The sequence below is a fragment of the Schistocerca piceifrons genome, chromosome X (assembly GCF_021461385.2).
Source record: "Schistocerca piceifrons isolate TAMUIC-IGC-003096 chromosome X, iqSchPice1.1, whole genome shotgun sequence".
In the NCBI taxonomy this organism is placed as follows: domain Eukaryota; kingdom Metazoa; phylum Arthropoda; class Insecta; order Orthoptera; family Acrididae; genus Schistocerca; species Schistocerca piceifrons.
The window spans coordinates 930,761,922-930,777,362 of record NC_060149.1 but is presented as its reverse complement, the minus strand read 5'-3'; the positions used below and the strand labels follow the sequence as shown (position 1 = coordinate 930,777,362).

General features: G+C 39.5%; 1 protein-coding gene across 1 annotated transcript in view; it reads right to left on the bottom strand.

The window, feature by feature from the left end:
- The window catches only part of LOC124721721 (xaa-Pro aminopeptidase 3-like), a 189,155-nt gene that overhangs the window by 173,116 nt on the left and 598 nt on the right, over window positions 1–15,441 (bottom strand). The window lies entirely within an intron of this gene.

Here is a 15,441-nt window from a genome sequence, read left to right as displayed (position 1 = left end):
TGCAACCAACCTGGAAAAAGATGGACTTACAGAAAATATTCCTCAATATTTGTTTGACTGACTACCAGAACAGGCTAAGAGATTTCACTTAAGATATAAGTACCTGAGAAGTGATGAATAATTACATCACATTCTAAAGCTAATTATGATAGCAGGTATTATGGACCAAACACTTCACTGATGTTTGGTCTGTTTTGAGTTGCATGCTATTAAAACAGAGCCTCGTGGAGTCTACAGAGTTTTCACAAATAGATTCTAGAAATGTAGTTAAATCAATATTGTTAAGAACAAAATGTCAATACAAGAGATTCACAGAGAAATAATCTCTTATCAAGTTAAATAGCTGAAAGTTGCACATATGTTGTCTGTATTTCTGTATTTCTAGTCAGAAGTTTTCAGAGTAGACATAATGCTAAACTACAGTGGGAGGTGCACCCTGACTGCCAGCTTACTCGACAGAGCATTTTGTTTCTGTGCAGTCTTGGACCCTCTCCAGGCCTCCTCAATGCCGCACTGAATCTGCAAAGGTGGAAGGGGATAAACCATAAACTTTACTTTCTCAGGGAGAGTATCCCCTTCAAAGGCCAGGATAAAGGCACCAGTATCAATGTGATTGTCCTTAGGATCCTTCTGAACATGCCGAACAAACTGAACACCCCGCCGTCCGAGATTGTCCCGAAGTTTCTCATCAGTTTGAAGGATGAGGTCACTGTGAAAAATCACACCTTGAACCATCTTCAGAGACTGGTGGGGGGTTAATGGACACAGGAATTGTACCAAGATGGGTACAGGCAAGAAGGGCCACAGACTGGGCAGCTGAAGCAGATTTGATCAGCAACGAACCCGACCGCACCTCGCTCAGGAAGTCCACTTTGCCAAACTTGTCTTCAATGTGTTCCACAAAGAATAAAGGTTTGGTATTGGTGAAAGTGTCCCCATCAGTCCTGGTGCAAACCAGATAGTGGGGGAAAGGCTTTGCCCCTAGCCGACGGGCCTGACACTCTTCCCGGGGATAGCCATGGAAGGGAACGCCAAAGAGGAAGGAGAAGCAGCACTAGAAGAATCAGTTCCATGCAGAGAGACGGCCGCAGAAGAACAGCCAGAGTTCTGGACCCGTATGCGTTTCATTTGCATAGCGTCTGCCCTTATACCACCCACTCCGATCAGGGGCTCTCCTCACGGGGGCCACCCAGCCACAGCAAGTGGCATCTGGCACGGCAGCCATTGCCGGGAGTTCCGATGCTCCAGGATGACGAGCAACCAATCTGAGGCTTGCATGAGGAGGTCACAGCTCACGTATCTGGAGTGTGATCCCTGTGTGTCTCTGAGGGAGAGAGAGAAAGTCGCTGGTAGATAGCGGAGAGAAGGCCTCGCCGTATGCACACCTCCCACAGGCTGCCTCCAGTGGCCGGCCCATGCTGATAAAGCTGGTACCCGAATTAAACACAAATGTGCGGCAACACCACTCTAGGGGCATATGCACTAGTCACAGGATATAACACAGACCACAATGCATTCTTCTTTGTGTGCTTTCCTACTATGAACAATGTATGAAGAGACTGTGGCATGGAGAAAACATTTAAAATGTCTCTGCTTTTATTGTTGCCAAAAACTTCATCCACATCTTAAAAGACACAAACCATTTCCCAATCTGCCTGCAATGTGTGCCCATCCCACTTCTACCTCATCTCTTGTCAGTCACCACTGATGCCTCCTGCCTCTACACCAATGTTCTTCATTGATACACAATATATCCAGTACAACTTTTCAGCAATCGACACCACTCACAAAAATGAACTTATGTTTCCAATCCTCCACTCCATATTCAATTACATGATTTCCAATCATTTTCACTTTTGTGAGGAGGAGGCAGGCTCTGCCAAACAGTGACAGCCGAGGAAGTGATCACAGGTTGTGCTACTGATACCCATCAAAATGAAACAGCTGCAAAAACATCAGCAGTGGAGAAAACATCAGGCAAGTTAACGCATTCAAAATGTTATAGTAGTTTAAATCCCACACCGCTATGACTTAATTGAATGCAAATATGGAATTTTGTAAAGCTAATAAGGTATATGATTCAATTTGTAGATAACTTAAAAACAAAACACTGGTAGATGTTGATGAAAGTACTAATTGTAGACAGTCAACTGATAATTCATAAATCACATTGTCAATATAACAGAAGCTGGCACACAGGACATGGTAAACATCTCAATGGACTGGAAGAAACTATACATAGTAAGAAAACATTACAGTTGTGAAAGATTGATCAGGCTGCACCAACAATAATGAGTAAACTCTAAATTTCAAAGCAGGGAAACTTCAAACAGTGACGAAGCCCAACTACTGCTGGGCCTGATCAAAACAAACTGGAATGCTACATAATGCTGAAGACTTGTAAGATGTAAGCAGAGAAGTAGCTGATGTTGGATCTCTCATAGTAGAAACAGAAATCACTGACGAGTAATGAACAAAAAAGATGCAAAATAAATTTTAGGGTAATAAACTAAAATGTGCAGTATCTTAGGAATACACTGACGGATCTAAACATTATGACCACTGCCACCCACAAGACTGAATGCTGCCTGGCAGTGTTGTGGATAAGTGATGCAGTAAGGAAAGTCTGTAAGGAGAGCAGAGATGAATGGGGAGTCATTCAAGGATGGAACAAGATGAAAGGAAATCCAATGACATAATCGACTTTGACAAAAAGCAGATTATTGTGGTCCAGTACCAGGAACAAGTATCTTGGAAACAGCAAAGCTGATCAGCTGTTCGTGTGCAACTGTCGGGAGCATTTACGGAAATCGTTTGAAGGACTGTAAGTGTTGGGTACAGTGTTTGCACTGGCAGTGTAGCAGCTGTTTAAGAGCTGAGCAGATTCCTGTGGAGCAGTAGCAGTTTGTTTAATACATAGTAATTTAGTTTAGTTTCTGTTTTTCACATACTTCTACCAAGAAGTGAATTGCATAGATTAGTGTTTATTAACTTAAGTTTTTTGTGTAAAGTTTGGTGCATTATCTTCATGTGAGCTGAGTGAAGTGTAAACTAGAGATATCGTAGCAGCACAACTTTGACTGCACCACATGACTTCTTGGGTTACTGTCACATTACTTGTGATATAGGCAAAAATTCAGTAATCATGGATAGGGAATGCACCTGTTGTGTACAGATGCAGGAGGAATTCCCTGCTATACATAAACAGTTGGAAGCTGTGTTGGCCACGGCCAACAGGCTTCAGGCTGCTACCTGCGCTGCATGACATTGGGGCATCTGAGACAAATGCTTTGGTGTCTCTGGAACCTATAGCACCACCTGGCATCTATGGCACTCACGCACAGGCAAAAGTGAGTGTACTATCTACAATCCATTTTCTCAAGACTGGAGGTAGATATACACCTCAGTTTTAAAATACTATCTACTTTTAACATGCACCAATGTATGACCTGACACGCACCAAATACAAATTCACAGCGACTCCTATTTTTTGTTGCTAACTACTTGCATTTCGTACAGTGGTTTATAATAACAATAACTATGACCATTAATGAAAAGCTATGCAGTTTACTACGTAGCTGACATATAAGGCTACAAGCAACCAAAGAATCAACATTTTTCACCAACTAGTTTTTGCAAAATTATTTGTGAAAGATTGCAGAACAGCCGATGTGAGCACGATTTTGTTTTGCTGGTGTAAAGTGTCTGCCATCGGCCGCACCAAAGCAAGCAAATATTATTTTGTACGAATGCATGGTGTCTGTTCTTCCGGACATGTCCAAAAAGGACAGACACCACAAATTTATATAATTGATTCATGTTAATAGGCCGCCACCTTCAGTGCATATACACAGTTATATCTGACCTCCTGCGGGAATCTCAAAGTTGCAAGCATGGAGGACACAGACAGGGACTGTGGATAGGGGATGCTTCGGTGGGAGTGTGGGTCGGCTGGGAGGTGTGCCAAGATAGTCCATGTCATTGCAATAAACATTGTGTCCAGATGGCGCAGTGGTTTACGCAACTGATTAGTAAGGAGGAGATCCCAGGTTCGAGTCACGGCCCAGTACACTCATCACTGCTGATCCCTCATATAGTCCCGATGCAGCTAACATCAATAATTCCTTCCCTTTCCTTTCTTCCCCCCCCCCCCCTCTTCCACCTTCATTTACATAAAATAATATTCTGTTCATTCCATTTAGGCAAGTGGCGCCTATACACTGGAGTCGGTGGTGCGACCTGGCTGCCATTGTGTGTTACCCCCATTTTATAACACGGGGATACTCTTCGCACTGTTTCAAGCCACCTCACACTGACCTCTGCTACATGGGTAAGCTGTTTTCCTTGTTTGTGCACTCTACTGTGTGAAAGGATCATATAACAGGTGGGAGAAATTCTACAGAACTCTGCTGGGACATAACAATTAATGTTGCCCCATTAGAGAAATCCGAGGAATATTTACATACAGTCGAAGTGAAAATAACATTCGATTCACACTTCCAGCCTATATAATTGAGCTTAGGTAGAAAAATCATGATCTGTATGTGTTACACAAGTAAACAAATTTATAGCTTTTCAAGCATAAACATAGGGCAGCTGAAAAATGTTAAAGATAAAATTTTCAAATGTTTAAAAATTGGTGGGAGAAATTCTACATAACTCTGTTGGGACATTATAATTAATTTTGCCCCGTTAGAGGAATCTGAGGAATATTTACATACAGTCAAAGTGAAAATAGCATCAGATTCACACTTCCAGCCTATATATTTGAGCTTAGGTGGAATAATGGATGTGCTACACAAGTAAACACATTTACAGCTGTTCAAGCAAAAATATAAGGCAGCTGAAAAATTTTAAAGATAACATTTTCAAATGTTTAAAAATAGGTAGGCAGCAATGACATAGCACAACCTTGTAGCATAAGGAAAGGTTCATTGAAATTAACTGGTAAGTATTGAAAAGTCTCTGTGACTGGGGACAGTGAACAAACACACATTAAACATTATGGCAAATTCATGAAATACCCATACACAGTACGAAACATCTTAAATAAATACTTTTACCTCACCAACAGGCAGTCATTCAGTGCAGCACACAATATAGGTTTGCAATAAATGGTACCGTGTTACACCATCCAAATAATGGTCTTACATTGGAACAGGTGAATGAACGTGAGGTATACAAAACAATTCACATATTAAAGAACAAATTCTTGCTGGGATGAGATAGAATGTACTGCAAAGTGTCATAATTAATGACTGTATAAAGGAAATAGTAAACCCACCCAGCCACCACATCAACTGAAACATTAGAGAGAACACCTACCAGAGTTGCTTAAAAATAAGCATCACCACACCAGCACATACATATGGAAACAAGGAAGAAATTTCAAACTACCAACCAATTTCATTTATCCTCACTTTTAGTAAGGTAGGCCTATGTAAAATAGTTATTCTGTCATTACTTCATGCTTACTTCCCACAAAACAAGATACTTGTAAAAACAGAATGCTTTCAGGAAAGATCACAGTATAACTACAGCAGTCCTTGAGCTTCTCCATCAAATAGTCTCCTTGAGCAAGTTCTGCAGGCATATTCTTTGAGCTCTCAAACTCACTTGTTTCAATACAACATGACACGCTGCTTAAGATATTGAAGGCATATAATATCAAGTGTTCACCCATCAGCTACTGTCCACGTACTTAATGAATCACTAACAGTATACAAAGCTTTCATATGAAATGGATAACAAATTACAGATTTTTCAGTCCATCTGTGATACAGGAAACACAGTGTGTTCTCCAAGGTTTAATTGGTTCAAATGGCTCTGAGCACTATGGGACTTAACATCTATGGTCATCAGTCCCCTAGAACTTAGAACTACTTAAACCTAACTAACCTAAGGACATCACACAACATCCAGTCATCACGAGGCAGAGAAAATCCCTGACCCCGCCGGGAATCGAACCCGGGAACCCGGGCGCGGGAAGCGAGAACGCTACCGCACGACCATGAGCTGCGGACACCCAAGGTTTAATTCTTAGCCCTTTTCTCTTCTGGTGTACATTAATGATATTGCTCAACCCCACCAATTCACACACAGTAAACTATGCACATGACGTCTCTCTTCTGTTTTATATGGAAGACTGTAGTGCCCTAGGATCACTTGTGACTGGTGATGTCACAGATGTAACCTCTTATTTCCTTCAGCAGGGCTTAAACACTAATGTCATGAAATTCCACTTACTTACACTTAAAACAGTCAACTCACATCAAATGGATATGGAGAGTACAGGCAGTATTTCAGCAATGGAAATCATCAACACAAGGTCCTGGGTATCGACCCAGACAAAAACATTTGATGATAAATCATACTAACTTTATACGTGGGAAAATTTGCTGTGCCATACTTGCTGAGCCAGTTGCCAAAATACCCCATACAAAGAGATATACAAGAGGGTACTGCTGGCTGCAAAAAATCATTCAATGGCAAAATAATATACACTGAAGAAAATAAAGACATAGTAGTATTGACTGTCGCTAACTATGGAACTGCAAAAGGTGGACACAAGTATAGTAACATACAAATCAAAGATGAGAGTAAAGTTATAGAAAATTCTCAGGAATTGGCAAATTTTGTAAGTGGTTATTTCTCTGGTATTTCTAAGCAACTGCAATAAAGTCTTCCTAAAACACATGTAGCACCTGCAAATGCATTACACTTAAAGCACAGGGATGATTTTTCCCACAGCAGAGCTTGAAGTCAGGAAGACAATACAGAAATTAAAAATTAAGACATCAGCTGGCATAGATGAGATTGAGTTCTCTGTTGTAAAGGTGTGTGTCGACGGCATACAAACCCCATAAATAAATATAATAAATGATTTCTATGGTTCAGATATTCTTTTATGAGTACCTAAAGCATGCATGACTTAAGCCACAACTAAAGAACAGTAATGCAGAGACTGTAAAAGACCACAGGCCAGTTTCTCTACTGTGACTTTGAATCAATCATGAAAAATAAACTAATGATTACAGGAATAAATAAAACATTTTTGAGGAAGCACAGTTTAGGTTCCAAAGCGCGAGAAGTACAATAGCGGCCATGACAGTTCACAAAAGTGGTACTTGAAGGTCTTGACAAGGATGTTTGTGTTAACTAACATATTCTTACACCTGTCCACAACTTTTGACACTGCTGACCATAAAATTTAACTATAACTAGAAGCATCACATATAAGAGGAACAGCAAACCAGTGGTTCCTGTTATCTAGAAAATAGGCTGCAAAAGTTAAGATAGTTCAGAGAAAAGACTGTCAGGTAAGAAACATACAAACATAGGTGTGCCAAAGGTTAGTGTATTGGGTACAAATTCTGTTATTAACATATATCAATGAATTTCCACACAGTGTAAGAAATGGAGAAAAAGTTCTCTTTGCCAGTGGCAGCAACATCATAGCATCACAGTTGTCAATAAAATACCACAACTCTTAACAGAAAAGAGCTCAGCAAGAGGCAGCAACATCATAGCATCACAGTTGTCAATAAAATACCACAACTCTTAACAGAAAAGCCACATGAAACGCTCAAGGATGTTTACAGTTGGGCAGTATGTAATAAATAACCGCCAAACATAATGAAAACACATAGCATGCATTTCAGCACAAAGAGGGAAAACAATTGTGTCACATTAAGCATAGATGATAAACATATAGACTGTATGACCAATACAAAGTTTTGAGGGGTGAATACTGCCTGTCAATTAACATGGAATGAATGCACAATAATCTTAGAAGGGAACCTCCCCATCGCACCCCCCTCAGATTTAGTTATAAGTTGGCACAGAGGATAGGCCTTGAAAAATTGAACACAGATCAATCGAGAAAACAGGAAGAAGTTGTGTGGAACTATGAAAAAATAAGCAAAATATACAAACTGAGTAGTCCATGTGCAAGATAGGCAACATCAAGGATAGCGTGAGCGAAGGAGCACCGTGGTCCCGTGGTTAACGTGAGCAGCTGCGGAACGAGAGGTCCTTGGTTCAAGTCTTACCTCGACTGAAAATTTTACTTTATTTATTTTCGCAAAGTTTTGATCTGTCCACTTGTTCATTGACGTCTCTGTTCACGATAATAAGTTTATTGTCTGTGCTTTGTGACCGCACCGCAAAAGCATGCGACCGTGCGATTAGTAGATGAAAGGACGTGCCTCTCCAATGGGAACCGAAAACATTTGATCGCGAGGTCATATGTCAACCAATTCCTCCACAGGAAAGCACGTCTGATACATTCTATACGACACTGGTGATGGCATGTGCGTCACATGACAGGAATATGTTGTCGTCCCACCTAACTCGTACACTTGGCGAATGGGTAAAAAGATTCTACCACCTTGCCCGATTTAGGTTTTCTTGTGGATGTGATAATCACTCCCAAAAAGTGATGTAAACATAAGAGTTTGTCACATAAACTGAAAATGAAGAATTAAACTTTTCACTCGAGGGAAGACTTGAACCAAGGACCTCTCGTTCCGCAGCTGCTCACGCTAACCACGGGACCACGGCGCTCCTTCGCTCACACTATCCTTGATGTTGCCCATCTTGCACATGGACTACTCAGTTTGTATATTTTGCTTATTTTTTCATAGTTCCACACAACTTCTTCCTATTTTCTCGATTGATCTTTGTTCAGTTTTTCAAGGCCTATCCACAGTGCCAACTCATAACTACATCTGAGGGGGGTGCGATGGGGAGGTTCCCTTGTTAGTGAAAAGAATGTCACAAGTATAGTTGTGCTCTTAGTGTTCTACCACCAGTTTCTAACAGCCAATATCTTGTGGTGACAGTTTTCCTATCCACACTCAATTCTTAGCTATGGGATTTTTTACTGGGGGCAATGGCAGAAAGCATGAACACAATTTCCAAACTGCAGAAAAGTACCATAAGAATAAAAAACTCAAAGTAGTTGCTGGGGCCATAGTTAAGAACTATTTTTTTAAAAACTGGATATCCTAACTGCACCAAATAAGTGCAGCTAGTAATCTTATGAGCATTTGAGAAAAAACATTTCCATGTATTTCCCTAATAGTTCTACCAATAATCATGGCAGAAGAGCCAGTCTGGTCTTCCATTTATCAACTGAAAAACAAAGAAATCAAAACAGCAGTCTCTATCTGGAAATAAAACCTGTAAAAATAAATTCCCCTTGAAGATGAAAAATATTACTAAAATACATCTAATTAAAAGCCCACTAAAAATACTTCTTAAGTAATGCACACTACATAATTAAAGATTACTTAGATGATGCAGAATGGGGCTTAGTAATGAAAGGGGGCCAACTACAAAACCCTGTCATATATAAACAGACGATTACAATGTAATGCATCGCAAGCACGTGTGTCAAGGTACATAGCGCATTATAGTAACGTAACTGTGTTTTATGCAATAAGTTATCTGGTGCAAACTGTGTATGATCAGTCCGCCTCGGTAGCGTTACCGCCTGCCATGCAAGGGGGCCCAGGTTCGATTCCCAGCAGGGGACTGGGTGTTGTGTGTTCTTCATCATCATATTCATCATCACTGCCACGCAAGACGCCAAAGTGGCGTCAACTAAAAGGACTTGCAATACAGTGGCTGAACCCCGAAGGGGATATCCCAGCCAATAAATGCCACATGATCATTTCATTTTGTGTATGATCAGAAGAATGTTGTAAATATGGACCAATTGAATGAGGCAGTGAAGTTGTTAAGACACTAACTTCATGTCCGGGAGGATGAAGTTTGCCCTGTCCAGTCATCTTGATTTAACATATCCTAAACCATTTCAGATAAATGATGGAATGGTTTATTAGCAAGGCCACAGATGACCATCCATCCTATCCTCATAGCACACACTTGATAATCTGTGTGTATGTATATTAGAGCCATTTATTTTTATTGTATTATGACGACAAATCCTATATCATCCTGATCACTGGATGAATAAATAAAAAAATAGATAGTTATGACCTCCATTTTCCTTATATGCTGTGGTGGTCTTCAGTCCAAATACTGGTTTAAAGAAGTTCTCCTGGATAATGTATCCTAATTTTTCATCTCTACATAACCACTGTACTCTACTACCTACATCCACCTGAACGGGCTTACTGCAGTTGAGCCTTGACTCCCCTCACTGAATAGTCCTCGACACGTCAGGATTTATCCTTTCAACCGATCGCTTCTTTTAATCGAGTTGTGCCATAAATTTCTCTTCCCTCCGATTTGATTCAGTACCTCTTCATTAGTTATCCAAAGTCTGCCTTTGTAGCGTAGCAGCAGCATTTCCGCCTACCACACAGGGGGCCCGGGTCCAATTTCTGACAGGGGACTGGGTGTTCATCATCATTGACCCGCAAGTTGCCAAAGTGGTGTCAACTAAAGAGGACTTGCAATACGGCAGCCAAACTCCCCCTGCATGGGGCCTCCCGGCCAACAATGCCACACGCTCATTTCATTTTTCTTTTTAGTTATCCAAAGATATCTGAAGACACACTGATTAGTTTGTTGCCATCCATGCCATAAATGTGTCCTAAGAATTGTGAACCCCTCTTTCTTGTTGATTCTGATAGGCTTTCTATGTTTTGATACATTTTCTTGCCACTTCTTAATATCCAGAATTATTAAGTTTACATAAGTTTTAAGAGCACCTAATATTTTCCTTGGATTCTTCTTCCCAACACACATAATTTTCCAGGTCTATAATTAACTAATAAGCATTTACTTTAATACAGGCAGTTTCACAACTACGTTGTTTTACTTCCTTCTGACCTTTTGATATAAGCATTTGTTTCCTCATTGCATTTTGTCTTTCCTTTCCTTCAGAACCAATTTTTTTAAATCATTTTCTTGAATTGTTTCTCCAAACATCTTAATTTCTTTACCTTTTATATGCGACCAACGTTGTAATAAAATTTTTGAGCACATTTTATATTTATTACAAACATTGTTTTTTCTGTAAATATTCTTAAGCCTACCATGTTGCTATCCAGGATCAGATTGCATAACTGCAGAATTAGTTAAAAATGGCGGACAGAAATTGGTGGAAGTAGTTCACAAAGTGATAACTAAAGTATGGAACTCAGAGATGATACCTGAAGAGTGGCAGGAGTCGATTCTGATCCCAATTTTTAAGAAAGGTTCATACAAAATGGATTGTAGTAATTATAGAGGGATATCGCTATTACCAGTATGTTCCAAAATTTTCTCGAATATTCTACTAAGCAGGCTTACACCATATGCAGATGAAATTATGGGGGATTACCAAGCCGGCTTTCGGAGGCACAGATCAACTATAGACCAAATATTCACCCTGCGTCAAATTTTGGAAAAGAAATTGGAATACAATAAACCAGTTCATAATCTGTTCATAGATTTTACAAAAGCATACGATTCAGTATTGCAGTCAAAACTGTACAGAATTCTTTTGGAACTTGGAATACCAAAGAAGTATGTTAGACTTATAGAAGTGAGTTTGAAAAACACAAAAGGTAGAGTATGCGTGGGGAAATTGGAGTCAGAAGAATTTGTAATAAAGAACGGACTTAAGCAGGGAGATGCCCTGTCTCCGCTACTTTTTAATTTAGTCCTAGAATATATTGTACAAATGGCAGCAGATAATTCAGAGGGTGTGGAGTTAAATGGAAATATTAAGATATTAGGGTAGGCAGATGATCTAAACATCATTAGCAATAGGAAAGAATCTGTAACAGCAAATGCGAATGTGTTAATCAAGGCTAGTGAAGATGTAGGTCTAAGGATAAGTGAAGACAAAACTAAATACCTGGTTACTACTAGAATGCCAACAGCAGTAGATCAGGAAATGTTAACAGTTGGAGACATGCAGTTTCAAAAAGTGAACACATTTAAGTATCTAGGCGTGGACATCACTTCGAGAAATGAGATTGAATCCGAACTGAAGAAGAGATTACGGGCGGGAAATGCATGCTACTTCTCACTGAATAGATTACTTTTATCACAGATATTGTCTAGGAATTTAAAGAGGATGTGTGTGTGTGTGTGTGTGTGTGTGTGTGTGTGTGTGTGTGTGCGCGCGCGAGTGTATACCCGTCCTTTTTTCCCCCTAAGGTAAGTCTTTCCGCTTCCGGGATTGGAATGACTCCTTACCCTCTCCCTTAAAACCCACTTCCTTTCGTCTTTCCCTCTCCTTCCCTCTTTCCTGATGACGCAACAGTTTGCTGCAAAAGCTTGAATTTTGTGTGTATCTATGAGTCTGTTTGTGTTTCTATCGACCTGCCAGCACTTTCGTATGGTAAGTCGCATCATCTTTGTTTTTAAATATAATTTAAAGATTAGAATATACAAAACTATTATTCTACCAGTTATGCTGTATGGGTGTGAGACTTGGTCTCTCATTGTGCAAAATGAAAAGCCGTTTCGAGTATTTGAAAACAAAATTTTGAGGAAAATTTTCGGAGCAAAAAGGGATGACATTAGCGAAGAGTGGAAAAAACTGCATAACTAAGAGATTCACGAACTCTATTCAAGCCCTGACATAATCAGTATTATTAAATCACGTAGGCTGCGATGGGCAGGTCACATAGCTCGAATGGGTGAGGACAGGGCAGCGCACAGAGTGCTGGTAGGGCACCTAGAAGGAAAACGTCCTATGGGGAGACCAAGGCATAGATGGGAGGACAATGTGAAAGCTGATTTGAGGAGCCTAGGTATTGAAGGTGAATGGAAGGAAATAGCCCAAGACAGGGACAGATGGCGAAAACACATTGCTGCGGTAATGGACTCTCGAGTCCGGTATGACAAGTGAGTATAGTACCACGTTGCTATCTCTTCCAGGTGACTTGTACCACTGCATTTGTAAGGCTTTCAGAAAATACAGAAAAATCATCAGTAAATACTAGGCTATTTATTACAACACCTTTACTCTTTCTTCCCAGCATAAGTGGTAATTTTTGTTTTCTTTAAGTTTTTTATTTTAAATTCTCACAGTTTTTCATGATGCAATTGAAAAAAAAAGAAAAAAAAGAGGACATACTACTATTGTGCCATGACAAGTCAGCTCTCACAGGTGCACAGTACGAGCAAAGTGCACTGTACACACGTGCAACACTAGTAGCAAAGTCCTTGTGCAAACATTAGCCAGGCCATAGTTAGTGTTGTAAGTGGCAGTTCATACTGTAGTATCTGCACCAACAGACACGCCTACAAACAGCTGCAATTATTCTTGGTGCACCAATATTAAACCATCACCTTGTCTGGCACCTGCCTTTATTTTGAAGTTCAGGATTCCTCACTCTTAAATTTTACTTTTGAGATTGTGTTTTTAAGGGTTTCAATATACTACAAAACCCAAACACTATGCTATTATAGTCATTAAAATGTTCCAGTGTCATACTGCAGATTATTGTTCACCTATGCCATTTGCAAAATTCATCAATTTCATGACAGTATGCAAATAAAATAAACCCCTGTGTGTATCAGGCTGGACCCCTCTTATGATAATCTTATCATAGAATCCTTCGAGGAGCTTTCTAGGAATCCTGGAACTGTTTACCTTCTTTTCACTATTCACCTCTGTGGTGAAGCATATACATCCTCTTTGACAATCGTGGAAGAGGTTACCGATGCATACTTCAATACAGCCTGTGCAAAATCCATGCACAGACACAGACTGCAGTATTAACCCTTTTTACAGTTTTCACCATTTCTACATTACAAACTCCCAGGAGGGAGAAGATTAAAAAGGGGACAGGTCACTCAGGCCCCAAGATGAGAGGGACCCACCTGTTGTGAGGACAAGGTGAGACAAAGCTACTTCCCAAGGAACGAACTATTAGTTCCAAAAGCTAGGATAGTGTATGTACTTTTACGTGTAATTTGGTAGTGCTGAATATTTCTCTTCAAAGTAAGTAGTGGCTAGCAATTCTGTTCCATAATTTTATAATTTTCCTTTTGATAAGATCAGAAATGGTACTCATTGTGTAAACAATGTAATCAGTGCTGAAACAACCATTGAATAGGTACCAACTGAAAAATTCAAAAAATGTTTTCAAAGCAGTACACTAACATCATACACAGGCCCATGTGCCTATCCACTGGGGTAAGTCTGTTTCTTAAATGGGAAGAGCGCACCTAGTATTCATATGTGCAGTGTTCTTTACATGTCATCCACCAGAACAGAGGCAATTAAAAAAAATAAATAAATAAATAAATAAAAAAATTAAAAAAAAATGAGTTACGGTGTTCCATTAAAGACACGGTCATTCCCTACACTGAACATGCTTGGATCGAATTAAAGTATGGGGTAGGAAATTACACGTGACTCTTCAAGGAAACATTTACATCAATCACATTAAGCAATTTTAGGGAAATTAGACAAAATCTAAATTTTCATGGCCATGCATGGACTGAAAACCTGCTCTCCAAAATGCAAATCTAGTACCTTAAACTATTGTGCCACTTCTGGTAATATCATGGAACACTTAAGAACAAATCAAGTGTTCAGTGATAAACTAATAATTATTGATGGGGGAAATGTACAGAAAATTGAAGGATAAGACAAGAAATAACAGCTACTGGTAGGCACAAGGAACAATACCAGAACAGAAAGCAGCAACATTATACACTTGGGTTTCCCTTTTTTATCCAAAAAATTACACTGCTTACATTGTTATCAGTGCTGTGGATGTCATGCAGATTCTACTACCACAGATGAACCAAGTTTTGTTGATTTCATTACAAATTATAGCCTTTTTTTTCTTTAAGGTGTCTATGTGTTACAGGCTTATAATGTAGAATTATGATGAATGATTATCATACAAAAGAACATTTTCAGGGTAAAAAGTTCTTGGACTTTCCCCCCATAGTTTGACTAGTAGATCTTTTCATACACATTCTAGAAATGGAACATAATATAAACAGAATATTCCCTCAGCTTCACAATTCCACCCACCACATTTTCAACTTCTACTGGCAAACAGAATAGTGTAAATATACAAATATATCAATGACTTTAAATAGATTTTACAAATTAATCTTAATTTACCATCAAATGTTAAATAATGGTAGCCTCCTGAAGAAATTATCCACACTAAACCTGTCTTACTTCACAACATTTTTCAATAACTTTACTTATAGAAAACACCTGCGGGACCCCAAAGTGACCACACATTGAGATTAAAGTGACTGTTTCTAACACTACATAGTCTTCTGATGCTTCTTTCCCCCTCCCCCCACATGAGTACGCACATTTCGATGTATCTCCTCCTCTATCATTGTACGTATCATTACAAGTAGTGAGGCGACGTAATGCAGAACTGTGAGCAAGTAAACAAATAGTATTCTAATAAACTGCCTTCTGCCATAATAAAGTCTCAGTTCCACACTGTTTAATTTTGTTTAAAACCACCGTGTGTACGGTCCGAAAACGGG